This window comes from Abramis brama (assembly GCF_963993115.1).
Source record: "Abramis brama genome assembly, chromosome: 11".
Classification (NCBI taxonomy): domain Eukaryota; kingdom Metazoa; phylum Chordata; class Actinopteri; order Cypriniformes; family Leuciscidae; genus Abramis; species Abramis brama.
In genome coordinates, this window is record NC_139973.1 from 29,425,871 (window position 1) to 29,442,447 (window position 16,577).

General features: G+C 35.9%; 1 long non-coding RNA gene across 1 annotated transcript; it reads left to right on the forward strand.

Annotated features, from left to right (window-relative positions):
- The first annotated feature begins 3,939 nt into the window (after positions 1-3,939).
- LOC311092674 lies at positions 3,940-8,094 on the forward strand. Its single transcript, XR_014608282.1, has 6 exons — positions 3,940-4,743; positions 5,868-5,967; positions 6,628-6,791; positions 6,974-7,045; positions 7,212-7,306; positions 7,675-8,094. It is a non-coding gene; the product is annotated as an uncharacterized lncRNA (long non-coding RNA).
- Positions 8,095-16,577: the final 8,483 nt, after the last annotated feature.

A 16,577-nucleotide genomic window follows, 5' to 3' on the forward strand; every position in this document is an offset into this window, starting at 1 on the left:
CACTCTAGAGTTGTTTAGCTTTAAGATTATCTGTAAGGGGTGAGAATGTTTTTTTTTTTTTTTAAACACAAGTCAGCTATTTTAAATGCTGTGTGGATTAAGATACTGTAGATAGATAACCTCTACTTGTAACTTTAACTTTATCAAACTTTAACCTTCATTAACATGACAACTGTTGATACAAAAATTAGTAAAAATATTGCTCTATAACTTGTTTAAATTTCTTTATGCAAATAAGACAGCTTGTACTAAATTAAACGAGTATGGGGTCTCTGCGGAACAAAAGTGGGCGTTTCTAAATTTGTGAATGTTTTCAAACTGGTGGGTGTTTATAAATCATTCAATGAAAATTATGCCCTTCAACCGACCCCACCCCTAAACCCTACCCTCACTGTGACGTGGGCAAATCAGGTAACGTGGTGAAAACGCCCCTATGTTTATGGCCTCGCCCCGTGATCTGGTAACTCCTATTACTGTCCTGCAGAAACCTATAGGCTACTTGAATTAAACCACCATTTGCAAAGTAAATAAATCTTAACCTTGTACACTAATTAAAAAAATGCACCTTACATATGTCAAAGAATAAATTTTTGAAAAAGAGACGTGTCATTATTATAGTTCTTTTTATTCATTTTTACCCGAAGAACAAAATAGAAAATAGAGTTCTCCTCTGGCCAATGAATGAACAGTGTATGATTATGATTCAGCAGCATTACACGTCAGAAGTCAGATTGGATCGAATCGGAACATTCAGAATATTTATCCAGTTCGAAATCATACAGAGCCGTCTGCTCTCCAATCGTTCTCACGGTACTTTGATGTCATACACCGATGGGTCTGCGCAGCACTGTTTCAAGTCAAGTCATCTTCATTTATATAGCGCTTTTAACAATGTAGATTGTTTCAAAGCAGCTTTACAGAGATAAACGTATAATTTAAGGTAACAGAGATTGTTTTGGCTTTATAGCGGTTCTTTAATAAAGTTATTTTCCAGCTAAGGTTAGTTTTGATTGATTCGCTTCCGTCGCAACGATCATTTGTTATTAAATTAGGGGCCGCTAATACGACACCATTCTCTCCACACAGACTTTAAACGCGAACCTGTGAGAAATGCTGATGGCGTTCACATGCCCATTAAGAAATGGTTCTATTTATGTGCGTTTGAATATATGTGCGCAGGTTTGTAATTCCCTACAGACCAAGCCTAAACAAAGTAGCCTACACTGTAAAAAAAAATCCCGTAGTTTTTACGGAATAATGCTGGCAACTTTGGTTGCCAGAACAATTCTGTAAAAAATACATTAAAACTGTAATCACCTTTACAGAGCAGCGTGTAAGTTTTACATTTTAAACTGGTATATTTAACAATGGATTTCAGCAACATTGACATGGCCATAAAGTTAATGAACACATTCCTTCAGTAAGAATTACATTCAGCTGCTGTTTTTTTTAACATAAAAACCCATTTAATTTCACTGAATTTATGTGAAATATGAATTAATGGTTATTGAATTAATGGTTAATGGTTAAAGGGTCATGACACCCTAAACCAAAATTTCTGAGATTTTAACAGAGGTATGTGTGTTGAACACCATTGAAGACAAAGTTAGCATCTGTTATACACTCTTAAAAATGATGGGTTAAAAATAACCCAACTTGGGTTGTTTTGTAACCCAACCGCTGGATCAATATTGCACCAGCCCAGCAGTAGTTATTTTGACCCAGCAAGATGGGTCGGTCATATTTAACCCAACAGATGAGTTAAATATTCTAACCAAATGCTGGGTCAAACTAATTACAATTATGGGTTGATTTAACTACATATTAGTTATATAGTGTACCCAAATGCTGGGTCAAATTAATTACAATTATGAGTTGATTTAACTACATATTAGTTATATAGTGTACCCAAATGCTGGGTCAAATTAATTACAATTCTGGGTTGATTCAACTACGTACTTGTTATAAAGTGTACCCAAATTCTGGGTAAAATTAACCCAAATGCCAGATTAATTCTAACACATTACAGTACAATTTAAGAAAATAAATTGCAATAGACTACCCATAGCTATAAAACTGTTAAACTACAAACTTAGAACAGAATACATGCTAGATTTATGCATATATTATGCAATAAACACTTAAACAATACAAAAACAAAACAACAATGGAATCTCTGAATTTTTTTTTATTATATAACATTAATTAATTGCAACAATATAGTGGAACTGGTGCAGTTCATATAAAAAATATAGTGGAACTTGTAGCGTCTGGATCAATCAGACACACACATATTATTCATTTATTTATTGAATAATCCAGCAAACTCACTCTCCCAAATAAGGCCTGTGAAACGGACGCAGTGTCTTGTTACAGGACACACACTGAGACGGGGGTTTTACGACGTAAAAGAATGTCCTGAGAGCTGTGACTCTCACTTAAATTCTTGCAGAGGAAGAGAAATAAAAACCCTGTTAATCCTATATATATTCTATATATAACGACTTGATAAATGTGTAAACATGTATCTAATTTTCCCATCTCATGATTTTCCCTTTTATGTGGCGTTTGTATTCTTGTAAACTCAATTGGGTTAATCTTTCAGACTTTGCATATTATGGTTAACCAACATTATATGTGCGGCATGTTTGGTCTCTAAAAAATCCAATCTTCGTCTCCGATTTGTTAATTTACATTACATGTTGCTAACTTTGTGATGCATTAGTATTATAAGAATCTTAAAGATTCTTTTCTTAAACACCCAATGAAAGTACATATTCAAATGCCCTGCTAGAACACAAAGGGTCATAAAATTTCCCCCCAAAGGGAAATCTTCTCATTGGCTCTTGCACCTCCAGAGGTTGGGCCATCTTCACGCTTTAAAGTCACTGATCAGCTTTTAGCTCCCTCTTACTCCCTTTCTGAAATGCTGACGTGAAGATGTTGCTGAACTAGAAGCCTCCAAGGACCCACCAAGCTTGTGCCAGGCTGCGGCCTTGTCTTTCCACTCACCAAAGATACTCTGACTACCACTGGTTCTCTCTCATCAAGACCACATCAGCAAAGATCAACTGGAGCCTCAACAAATTGCATCAGGACAGTTTAATTCAAATGGGCGAGACATGCAAGTATCAAACTTAGTCTCATTATTTGATACATTAAGTATCCTTACCCCTTTAAAGAAGGGTGTTTTAGAACTAAACTGATGGTTTGCTCAAGGCTGTTGATCTGCTGAATTTCAAACAATGCTATAATTTCTTGCTTTCCTGTATTCTGCTTCAGCTCTTTTTCCCTTGGTAAACTGTATGCATGTATGTGTGTGTATGTTAGAGTAGTTTAAGTGTTTAGACTAGTTAATAAAATCTTGTTCATGTCACATGTAAAGTTGTCCGTGTCTCAAGCTCATAACTGGAGTCACTAATCATTTAGATCTTGGTTACTGCTCTTAGTAGTATTGTAAATTAAGAAAGACATTTCCCATGCCCCGGAAATGTACATTTCTTAGAGTTAATAAACAATTGATCCTGAGTGTTCATGGGACAAATAGGTTCATTGATTGTAATATTAATTTACGACAGTAAATTAATTATATTAACTAATCCAAATATTCATAATCAATTATAACCAGTTATTATTGATTATTAATATTTCATATAGAGCTAATTTGCTACAAACTGATGCAGTAGAGATTTGCATGCCTTGGCCTCATGAAGGTACTCCACCATGTTTATTCCAGGCTAAAAAAGAAAGAATACAAGAGAGCGAGAGTTAGAGAGTGCAAGTGAGTAAGGACCAAATGTCTACCGACTACAATAGTATAATTAAAATATAGACATTGTGAGGACCATTTTCCTGGTCCTCACAAGAGAAATTGTTTTATGATAAAGTCTAGTTAGCTTTACAATTTGGAAAAGATTCGGTGCATTTATAATTCAAAAAGTTGAACTGTAATAGTCTACATCTCATTGCACATAACAAAATATTTTTTGATTAAGTCTTAGAGCATATAGCTCACATTACAGAAAACAATTTAAAAAAACGATTCAGACCTCAATTGACCTAAAAAGCCATAAATTGATTGATGATATATCATTACAATAAACATGCTCAGAAAACGAATGTGGCCCACCTATCTGACTATCCTATCTGGCCGATGGGCAGCGGGGTTAGGTGGTCAGATAGATGGGCCGCAAATGCTTTGTAGATTTAGAAGACTTCTTTAGAGTCAACCTCATAGAGTCAGATCCAAATGGGTTAAAATACAAAAGTGTCAACTTTCTGATAATTATGTTAATTTCTGCACTCAATACTTTGTTGGTGCCTGTTTTAGAACAAATTACTGCATCAGTGCGGTGTGGTACAGAGGTTACCAGCCTGTGGCACTGCTGAGGTGTTCTAGAAGCCCAGGATGCTTTGATAGTGACCAACTTAAGCTTATAGAACAGCCATTTTCCGAATACTGTCAGGCTATATTTGATGCCTGTCCCCAAAAGTATAGTAAAAAAACACCTGGATATGCATGTGTGCGTGCACAGTCTTGAGCTCAGATATGTTGATAAAATGAATAAAGTTTCCCCCTTTAGATGTGCTTGAGGACTTACAGGCTTATGGTCGATGAAGGCCAAGCTGCATTCCTGAATGGTGTGGCAAACCACTTTCGCACCGCGGCCATGGCCAATTCTCCAAGTTGTAGGTGGAAGCAAGGCTGGCATCTGCCTCAGGGCGAGTTCCCCAACACCATCTGTAAGACATAGGTGTCAATACAATGTGGAATGGCATACCTGTGATTTCACAATCCCCGCAATATCGTCGCATAAATATCCTGCATATTCCATCGCATTTTTTAAGAAAACGTGCCACATAATCAAGGATTTTTGCCCGCAACAATCACAAAAAAAACTGCGTTTTTCTGGAGGGACTGGTTAATGTTATTAGTTACACCGGTACCGCTGTGTTGACTCTGCTGTGAAAACTTGGCATTTTTTGTACCCAATTAGCATAAAGAGGCTGACGGATTTATTTAACTATTCCTATGATGATATCACTCACTATTCTCTATTCACTAAGTCACTAATCTGGCCAAAATTATGTGAAAAGTTTTTGGTCAAAAAACTTCAAAAATGTTGGAAAGAGGAATGCTAATATATTAATATATTATATTACGAATATATTAGTGTTAATCCATCCAGGGGCAATGTCAGCTCTGTCTTGCCAGGTACAGGATCTTCTCAGCATAGATGGGTAGCCATGTTTCAAACAACTTTGATGCAGCATCCCAATGCAGGACAAGAAAGTTCTGTGCAATCTATAAAATGGAAAACACATTTTTAAAACCAATTCAATGTAGCACACTAATAAAACGTTTTAAACAATGCATCCTCATATTCAAGATCATATTTCCCTATACCTACCATGCCTTTGGTCATCAGGCGAGGGAACTCTTCGAGGATCTGATCGATGGTCCAATTGTAGTCCCTAATCCACTTGGCCCTGTAGACTGCGTGTTCTGCATGTAGGTCTCTATCTGGCTGAGGGGCTGAGAATTGTTTCTCAACCATTATTTTACGTTCGTCTGATATGGTACATTCTGTAAAAAAGAACAAAGTTGTCAGTCACTGAAATATGATTGTTTTGCTTCATCAAATAATTATTCCGTTTAATAATTACCTGGTATGAGAGCCCTTGCAAGAGCGCCATCAACTTAAGAAACACAAAATATAGAGAAAACAATCCTCCCTCTCTACAATTCATATGACAAATTGCATAAAGTTACATGTAAATTGTCTATGTTTTTACTGCACAATAATATTTGTGGCTGCTCACTGCATAGGGCACAGAAATATATTATATATTTCTTAATGTTACAGGCCCCGCGCAGAAGGCCAAGTAATGTTAGAGAGACAGTTCTGCAAAATAAGTGCTTTTCCAGAGATTTGGAAGAACACGACTTGAAAGTCTCCTTCAACGGTGAGTTGTCCCCATAACGTTACCTAACCCAACCTGAAAGTAATTTAACCCTTAAAACAAAAATCATTTACATTTTTGTAAAATTGAAATACAAGTTGATGTGGAAGATATTATTTAAAAAATGATGAGCACAGCCCATTTGATTGAATGTTTTTATGACTTATTTTCAAATTGAATGATTTTTTTTATAAAAAATTTAGGCTTAAAAATATTTAGTTTTTATATTTTACACTCCCAGATGTATCACAAAAAATGGAGACGACAAAATGCACAATTACGCGCATTGGTGGAGTCTAGTGACTCAGATGAGAATCCAGAACTCAGCAGTTCAATATGACACTTTGCTGATTCTTCAAACTAACCTGATTTTTCACATGAGCACATGTAACACATGTAAGTTTTTTTTTTTAATTATTATTACAAGCAAAATAAAAATTGCTCCACTGGCAGATTTTTCTATTTATTTTGTGAAAATTTGCAAGAAACAAGTGAAAATTGTCTAAATACAAGTTACTTTTTAGGTGTCTTATTTTAAGTGTATGAGATTGAGTTTTTGCAGTGCATTTTTATTGGGCAAATGAAAAAACTTGGATTTTGTGGTGTAGAGCGTACTCAACACATTATAAAAAATAATAATCAATCGCTTCTTTTTTTGGCTAGAATTCCAGAAGAGAGTTCTTCAGCTCCTTGTCGAAATCAAGGATACAATTCACGTTGCCACCTCATCTGCTGGAACAAGTTATTAAGTGAAGCCGGCAAACACTGAAGAAGAGCTTGAAGCTTTAGAGAATCGCTTGGAGGACAAGAATGAGGGAGCAGAACTGGTAAGTTTTAAATAATTAATCTTGTAAAGTGCTGGAAAAGTTTCATTATGACAATTGGCTTGTTCACTTCGGTGACCACTACAAACTCCTCGTCCTCATCATGTGCCTGCTTTGTGGAGGTCTGGACTCTACTGACCACTTTCTGGTTATATTTTTAATTTCTTGTTTCTTGTTCTTTTCAGAGTAAACATCTGAAGACGTTGGGAGGCGTTGATGCTGCAGACCATGTGAAGAAGTCAATGGCTGCGTAGTGTGTAAGTAACTTTATGTTCCTTTTTTGCATTAGTTTACAGTGATGTTCCCTGTCATATACTGTCATGCACTCCCCCCACACACCCATTTACTCGCTCTCTGCTACATTTTCATAATGAACTTGATTGCAATATAATATTCTAATATAAATCTGTTTTACCATGGCAGAACTATGACAAATAAAATGATGGCTATGATGAGCCTCAGAGGAAGAAGTGGGAAGGTTGCCTTCATGAAGACCCGTCTCTACAAGATAATCTGTGGTGAGTTTGCTTTAACATAGTAGTTTTGTAACAGTGTTTTAAATAATTGAATATAGTAAGCAGAATAATAATTAATAAGAAATGAAGAAATCATTTTAGTTGGAGGACTCTACAGAGCATGCTCTAATATTATATATAATACTCCATTCTGGGCTCTAGACTAACTTCTCTACCAGCAGCACTGGTTACTACCAACTGCCTTTTGTTGCTTGCCCAAGCACATGATTATCAATGACCTTGCACATTGATAAATACTAATTGATATACTTGAAACATTGGCAATTCCACAAAAGTTGATATTTGCAAAATATTTTAATTTGAGAGGTTAACGTTTGCTAATACTGATCTGTTTTTTCCCACCTCATCAGACGCTGTCTTGAGCTCATTTGATACAACTACAACAAAAGTAGACGAATACATGGCCAAATACTTGAAATATGCACCAGAGAGGATAGGTGGTGGTGGCAGAAAGAAGTAACAAGAAGGGAAGATTTAACCAGCCGTGTTCAATGTTGCCCAATGTTTGGGCCGTTTTTCTAAAGGTTAAAGTTCGACACATGTGTAAAATGATGTGTGAAATGTTGGCACACTTGCAGCCATGCAATAAAGCATGTTTCTTACGTCAGTGAAATGTCTTTATTAATCTTCTTCCTGGTCTTGCTTTGACCAATTGGCTTCTTCCTAGCTGACTGCGCGTGTCTGCAAACTTAGTGTTTATGTATCCATTTCAAGGTGTTTGGTGTTATTGTTGAACACATCAATACTTTAGTGAAAACAGTTTAACAAAATAAACTATGTTGAAAAGCAGACTTTATAGTGACGTTGAAATTTCAACGTTGATTGGATTTGCAAAATCTAAACCAAAATCAATATTGATTCAATGTTGGCGAATTCACCTATGTTGAGAAACGTGACGTTGGAATGACGTTGCTATTTCAACGTTGATTAGATTGACGTTGGAATGACGTTGCTATTTCAACGTTGATTAGATTTGCAAAATCTAAACCAAAATCAATATTGATTCAATGTTGGCAAATTCACCTATGTTGAGAAACGTGACATTGGAATGACGTTGCTATTTCAACGTTGATTAGATTGACGTTGGAATGACGTTGCTATTTCAACGTTGATTAGATTTGTAAAATCTAAACAAAATCCAACGGTTATCCAACACTGACACCTGACGTTGATTCAACGCTGACTCTACGTTAAAATGCCAGCTGGGTGGTTGGCCATCAACCACGGACACATCTAAACTATGTAGCAACCATACAACTGGAGAATGCTGGACTTCGGCCTTGTACACCAATGCAGGTTTCGTCTTGCGAGTGATATGCGGTCCTGAGGACTTTTCTATCGCTTCAGATGTGTGTGTGTGTGTGTGTGTGTGTCTAAAATGTAACCCTGACCGTTTTACTTGCCTTTTGTTAAATAATCACTCGTTATTAAAATTTAGATATGTCGATAATACCTCAAAATTGTATGGAACGTATGCTTAATTTGTGCAAATTTCTATGTCACTGTCCATCTTTTTTATGTTGGTTTAGGGGGCGCGTAGATGGCTATGTACGGAACGTTTTTTTTTTAAGCGAATTTCAAATATATGCATTTATAATGTGTATATAAACAAATATATATATATTTTATAATGACAATTATATACATGTGCATTTATGTTTTAAATACAATTATAAGGTGTCAGTGTATTTCATTAGACTATAACTTTGCCAGCTATAAAAAAAATCTAGCATTTCCTCACGTTTTACCACTGATTTTTAGTGACAGTCGATATGCATGCATGGGCCACTGGCGATGACAGTCCCCCCTCTCCCCTGCCGTGCCATACCACACCCACTCCCCTCCTTTCTTCTCACAGCCACCACGCCCAATTAAGTTGCATTTTTCAAAAAGATTGTGAGCTAGACTTGAGCTGAAAGAGGGGGGTGTCGTGACCCTTTAATGCCTGTGTTGTACGTCACACGTAGGCTCACGGCCGACGCTGGTCATGTGTGATGCGTGTGACGTACAACACAGACGCGCTACGCTATTACACTACGTGAAATAGCTCGAGCCACAGAGAGAAGGAAATGAATAGTGGAATAAAGTCGCTATTTTTGTTTACTTTTTGCGCACAACAAATATTCTCGTCGCTTGATAAACTTAACATTGAGCCACTGATGTCACATGGACTACTTTGATGTCTTTATTGCCTTTCTGGACGTGAACAGTATGCCGTCCATTGACTTTCAATGGAGAAACAGAAAGCTCTCGGACTAAATCTAAAATATCTTAAACTGTGTTCTGAAGATGAACGGAGGTCTTACGGGCTTGGAACGACATGAGGGTGAGTCATTAATGACATCATTTTCATTTTTGGGTGAACTAACCCTTTAATTAACATATCAAGCATGTAACTTGCTCAAGAGGAACAGGTGGTTGAACAAATGCCTTTCACGACCAACGGCACAATTCACAGAAACAGTTTACAATTGGACAGAAGAAAAACAAACCGTTGAAATCAGCAATATATTTAAAGGGTTAGTTCACCCAAAAATGAAAATTCTGTCAGTAATTACTCAGCCTCATGTTGTTCCAACCATGCAAGTCTTTCGTTCATCTTCGGATCACAAATTAAGATATTTTTGATGAAGGGACCGAAACTCGCCAGCCCAGAATAGTTATTAAAACATCGTTAAAATAGTCCAAGTGACTACAGTGGCAACACAGACGTGCTTAATTTGTGATCCGAAGATGAACGAAAGACTTACATGGTTGGAACAACATGAGGGTGAGTAATTACTGACAGAATTTTCATTTTTGGGTGAACTAACCCTTTAAAATGAGTAGTTTAGAAAATTTGAAGCAATGGCTTATATGTTGAACCTTTACAAACTTTTGCTTTTGGTGTTTGAGATACATCAAGCATTATTAAGATCAGCAAGTTAGGTTGAAAATATAGCACCCCTTGAAAATAACATTAACATAGTAAATGTTAAAACAAACATTATTTGGATGGGAGCTCCTTGAGGCAGGGTTGGGGGTAGATGGTGCCTGATGGTGCCTGATCTCCCTGGACTCATCATCATCGTAGCCCTTAGAACAAATTCGCTAAACCAGCTAAGTACTGTCAATATTTTTGGGTAGCTGAAACTTAGCTGCGTACTGATGCGTTGACTCTAACAGCCCTGCGATATCTCCATGAAACTTGCCTAGCCGACATTAAGTAATGTTTTTTTTTATTACAAGATGTGAAATTTTATGTTTTATGTTATTTTATGTTTTATGTTATTTTATGTTTTATGTTATTTTATTTTATGTTAAGGTCCCCTGTGTAACGTTTTCAGTTGTTTGTTAACAAAATCAACATTTCCCATTCATAAATGTGACCCCATTCATGTTTAATTACCACCACCACTAATTTGAAGCATACCTATTGGCTTAGAAATCCTCATTTACATCTACATAGCGCAGGGGCGACTCTCGATGTACGTGCGCCAATGCGAAATACAGCTCGGTCTTTGGTGTCTGCAGAATTTCCCTACATTCAGCAAAGGTAAGTTATGAACTCATTTTCTACAAGCCACATATCTTCCTAACATTCCGACATTGAATTGTATTTTCCAACTAAATAAATAAAGAGAAAAATAACTTTGTATGTGATCCGTCACTGTCTCATTTGATCTCTAGTCTCTAGACCCAGAGATAGTTGATAAACTAACATAGTTTTGCTAGAATTAGTAGAATACCACAAAGTTGCTGAACATGTGTTATTTTAGGTTAGTTTACAACAATATACATTCTATAATATAAGTTCAAAGTCCTTAGCTGCTACCTAGCTAGCGAACATCATTAACGTTAGCCATTCCCATTCACTTTCCGTTTACTGTGCTAACGGTTAACAGGAAAAATGAAACTATTGTCCGAAAGAGTGTTTCATTGGCTTCACACACAGGCACACAAGCAATGGCAATAAAATAGTACACAACATTATATTAATATTTTGTTATTTCTTATTCAGAGAAAAGTTTATGTTTTGACGTGCCTAGGAATCCGGAACTAGTGCCAGTTTTTGATATGCGACAGTTACCGTAGTTCTAAAAGAGGCCGCGCTTGAGAGGTTGGTTGCAATACAACACCTAACCACTAGATGGGAGAAATTCTTACACAGGGGGCCTTTAAAATATGTAAATTGGGCATTATCTCTAATAATGTACTAATTTCAGGGTTCCTACACGTTTTCCATTTCAAAATTCCATACTTTTTTAAAAGTTGAACTAGAACTCTTACATTGTTAAACGTCCCGCCACTCGTAGTCTGCCAGGTCTTGGATCAGAGTGAGTACGCGAGGGTTGACCTGCATGTGGGCTGTACTGGTCTTCTCCACTTTTGTACCCTTATCAGGGTTAATGGAGAAGAAACATCGAGGGGAAGAGGGTTAGAGGAAAGAGAGAAACAGATTTAACAGAGTAATATAATCATAAAATCATTCACATCATAAAAGAAAACAAAATATAAATATTTCCCTCAGACCAAAGTCAGGAGGAGTTAGTTATTCAATAAAGCAAAACTGTTGGGTATCCACTTTTAAAAAAAACAAACAGGAAGTACCTCTGAAGAAACTCCAGGGTGGATGCGAGCTTTGATGGGTAATGAATGTTATAGGAGTAATAACTTCCAAACATCGTGCATAATGACTGGATGAAGGTTGTCATTTACAATGACTTGGTCAATACTAAGCATCATTCTTCTGGCAGAAAAACTGGACTGTCCTACAAGAACACACAAAAACAATATTGTTAACATTTAACATGAAATTATGGGGTAAGGGACAGGGAGGGGTCTACAAAGAGAGATGGGATGGGTGTGTAAGAGAGAAGGAAAGAGAGGGTGAGCAAAGGAGTGAGAGAAAGGGAGAGGATGGAGAGTGAGAGGGAGGGAGATAGAGTGAGGAACGAGAAGGGACAAAGTATGTCTGAGAAAGGGAGAGAGTAAGAGGATAGGAGTGAGGGATACAGTGAGCACAACAGAGGGGAGGAAAGGAGGGAGAGAAAGTGTGTGTGGTGGTGGGGGGGTATGAGGGGGAACAAGTGAGAAGAGAGGGAAAAAGAGCAAGGGAAAGGGGGGAGAAAGTGTGCAGTGTGTCTGTGACAGAAGGGGGAGAGAGATATTTTGATTTTACAATGGTAACGTTAATTAACGTGAATGTTTAGCGGCTAACTGTTAAGCATTGAACGGAACGTTATCTCGAGTCAGCCATAAGAATAACGTTAAAACCGTTAACCTGATCAGCTGTGAATAAGCTACATGTTAAGGGACTGGCTTAATGGTTAGCTAACATAGTTATGACTGACGAAATACACAATTTATTTATGTGTAATATTGCTCCATTGGCAAAAAATAAATAAAAATGCTGCATTGGCGCCAATCGGGCGATGTCGGTTGGTTAAAAAAAAAAAAAAAAAGACCCTCCATTCCCTCCCAATTTCTGGCTAAACTGATGTGATAGGTCCGCTTTGATCTGAACATCTTAAAATGATAAAAATGATGCAGCTCTTTTTATAATGTAGTTTCAATGTTGCTTTAAAAAACAGTTAATGAATTAATGTGTGACGATTCAAACCTGTTGCGATGATAAATTAATTTATAGCACTTTCTACTTTTGACTATTGCCAAGACTATCTGTCTGGGCCTCTCCCTTCTCTCTCTTATGCAGGATATTGAAGTTCTCAGGTGGAAACATCTCATCGGCCTCAACCATAGCTGCTGTTGTGGTGGGAGAAACCCTCTAGAAGTGCAGGTATTTTTGCAGAGTCCAAATTTTATGTTTGTTTATTTGGTGGGGGATGAGGGTTTTTGGTTAACAGACGGATATTAACAAGAAGTGACGTCACCCAACATCACTTAGAGCACCTTTAACAAACCTTCACAGACTCACAGTAAATGCATGGATCGACTTAACCAGTTTAATTTTATATTTTTTACTATCTTGATGCAGGATACTGACATTGCTGTAAAGAGGGAGATTGCACTAAAAAGTCTTGAGGCAGTGGAGGACCTCATCAAGGATTTCCTGGTAAGGCAAGATTAATTTAGCGATGTGGAAATTCTAGCTAAGGCTGTCAGCTTAAAAATTAGCGAGCCTGATCTCATGAAAGTGCGTATCTATAGCACGAATGATATTTCTCGTATCATTTATACACCAAAATTAGTTTTTGCGTACATATGATACGCAGTTTTCGCGTGCATATGATATATGATTTCGCGCACGCCCTCCTCACCCCTAATCCTACCCAAGTGGTTTACAGTGCGTATCATTTGAACGCAAAAACTCATTTTGGCGTATAAATGATACGAGAAATATCATTCGTGCTATAGATACGCACTTTCATGAGATTGTGTTGAATTAGCCATCAGACTATGTCCAAATATATGTCTGAAAACAGTCTGTAAGCAAATTTCAAATAGAGATACAATACCTTTCCACTAAAATCAAGAGTCCCATGCGCTGGTAAGTTTATGCGACTGTTATATTTATATTTCAAAAACAAATTTAAGTTAGAAGTAAAAGTTAAAGTTAAAGTAAGCTAAAACAAAGTTAGAAGTAGATGTGTTTGCATTCAATTTGTTTTGAGTTATTTGTTATCTAAATAAAAAATAGCATCTGAATGTAGTCTAATAGTTTGGGCTCTGTTAACCTTTAATCTGGAGGTAAAAAAAAAAAAAAACCTGTATGATTCCTTATTCTTTCTCTTTTTTTTTCTTCCTAAATTCTTTTCCAGGTGTCAGAAAAGGAAGAGGCTGAACAAATTCTTCAGCAAGAAACCATGGCAATCTTGGATATCATTTGTAGCAGAGATAGTGAAATACTTGAAAAGGCTGTTGTTTTCCAAGGTCAATGTTTGCCAGCCCTTGAAGTTAAAATATGACACTTGAGCACTGAAATTGTGGATGTGGAAATAAGTTAATAAATCTTTATGCAATGTAAATTATTTGTCTTTTTTATTTATTAGATTTTGGATCAGATCAAATATTAAGCAATGTTTCTTGATGGGAAACATGTTTTATTAAATCCATATATTTTTGTTTGTTTAAAATTAATAATTTCTATTAACTTTTATTTTTAAAAATGATACATAATTGTTCAGTTAAATCTATATATATTTGATTGGAGAAAACAAATAATTTCTAATACATATTTCTTAAACGAGAAGTTTTGTTTTGATTAAATCTATATATTTTTGTTTAGATCAAAAATAGAATTTAAATTAATTGACTTTATTCAACATGAAAAATTTACTTTGTACCAAGTTTTATAAAATAGTTTTCATAGACATAGAAAATATTGGTTAGGGTAAGTTATTTATTTTTCATTGGTTCAAGTTATAAAATATAGATGTGAACCATTACCCTAATTTTTTTTAATTGGATGAATGAAAATATTTTTTCAGGGGTGTCAAACATACGGCCCGCGGGCCGGATGCGGCCCGCTAGATGGTTTAATAGATAATTTCTACAAAAATATATAGTTTTATAATCATAGTTTTACTGTAAAATTAACAGATATAATTGATTTACTTGTTTACAAAATATTACTGTTAAGTTAACAATGTTTCATTTAATTTACAACATAATATTGTTAAGTTAAAAACAATTAAAATGTCATTTTAACATTATGCTCTTGTCTTTTAAACTGTACTGTGCTGTAATTGAATATACAATTTTAGTCTGTACAATTTACAGAAATAGATAATTTCTACAAAAATATATGTTTTTATAATCATAGTTTTACTGTAAAATTAACAGATATATTTGATTTACTTGTTTACAAAATATTACTGTTAAGTTAACAATGTTTCATTTAATTTACAACATATTATTGTTAAGTTAACAATGTTCAATTGTATTCTCATTTACAGTATTTCCATGTAGCTATTTTACAGCATTTCAAAGTTAATTTTACGGACATTTTTTACAGTGTATGGTCTTTCCTTATAAATTTTGATACAGAATTTTATTTTATTTTATCACTGCGGGGTAGGTACGCGAAACTAATTTTCCGAAAACACTTTATCTGTAGAGCTAATCTATGCAGACCTAATCTATGCAGCCTGACATTGAATTATAGAAGTCTATAATGTATTATGTGAATGCTAGGTCAAAGAGATGTGTCTTTAATCTTGCTTTGAACTGACAGTGTGTGTCTGCTTCCTGGACAATGTTAGGAAGACTGTTCCAAAGTTTTGGTGCTAAATAGGAAAAGGATCTACCGCCAGCAGTTGATTTTGATATTCTAGATATTATCAACTGGCCGGAATTTTGAGATTGCAATAGACGTGAAGGACTATAATGCGTTAAGAGCTCGCTCAAGTACTGCGGAGCTAAACCATTTAGTGCTTTGTAAGTAATCAGCAATATTTTAAAATTTATACGATGTTTAATAGGGAGCCAATGCAGTGTTGACAGAACTGGGCTAATATGGTCATACTTCCTGGTTCTGGTAAGAACTTGAGCTGCTGCGTTTTGAACTAGCTGTAGTTTGTTTATTAAGCGTGCAGTGCAACCACCCAGTAGAGCATTACAATAATCTAGCTTTGAGGTCATGAACGCATTAACTAATTGTTCCGCATTTGTCAATGAGAGCATATGGTGTAATTTAGATATATTTTTAAGATGGAAAAATGCGGTTTTACAGATACTAGACACGTGACTTTCAAATGAAAGGTTGGTATCAAAGAGCACTCCCAGGTTCCTAACCGACGACGAAGACTTAACAGAGCAGCCATCAAGCCATTAGACAGTATTCTAGGTTATTAAGTGAGGAAGTTTTTTGTCCAATAATTAGAATCTGTTTTTTCAGAATTTAGAAGTAGGAAATTATGAGTCATCCAATTTTTTATATCAGCTATGCATTCCGTTTATTTTGTGAATTGGTAAGTTTCGTTAGGTTTTGAAGAAATATACAGCTGAGTATCGTCGGCATAACAGTGGAAGCTAATTCCATGTTTCCTAATGATATCTCCTAACTAAAACGTGGTGTGTTGGGGGTTCTCCAGGACCAGGGTGAGAAACGCTGCATTAAAGCACAATGGGTTATATAGCAGATGCTTTAAAACGAGCTACAAACTACTTGAATAGTCCCATAAAGCATTTTAGGTTTGTTCAAGGGCACAGTGAAAAAGAATGGCTCTACAATAATTCAATAGAGTAAGACCTTTGACCTACCAGGCCAGATTTTTTGCATACAATTGTAACATTTTGATTATAATAAAAA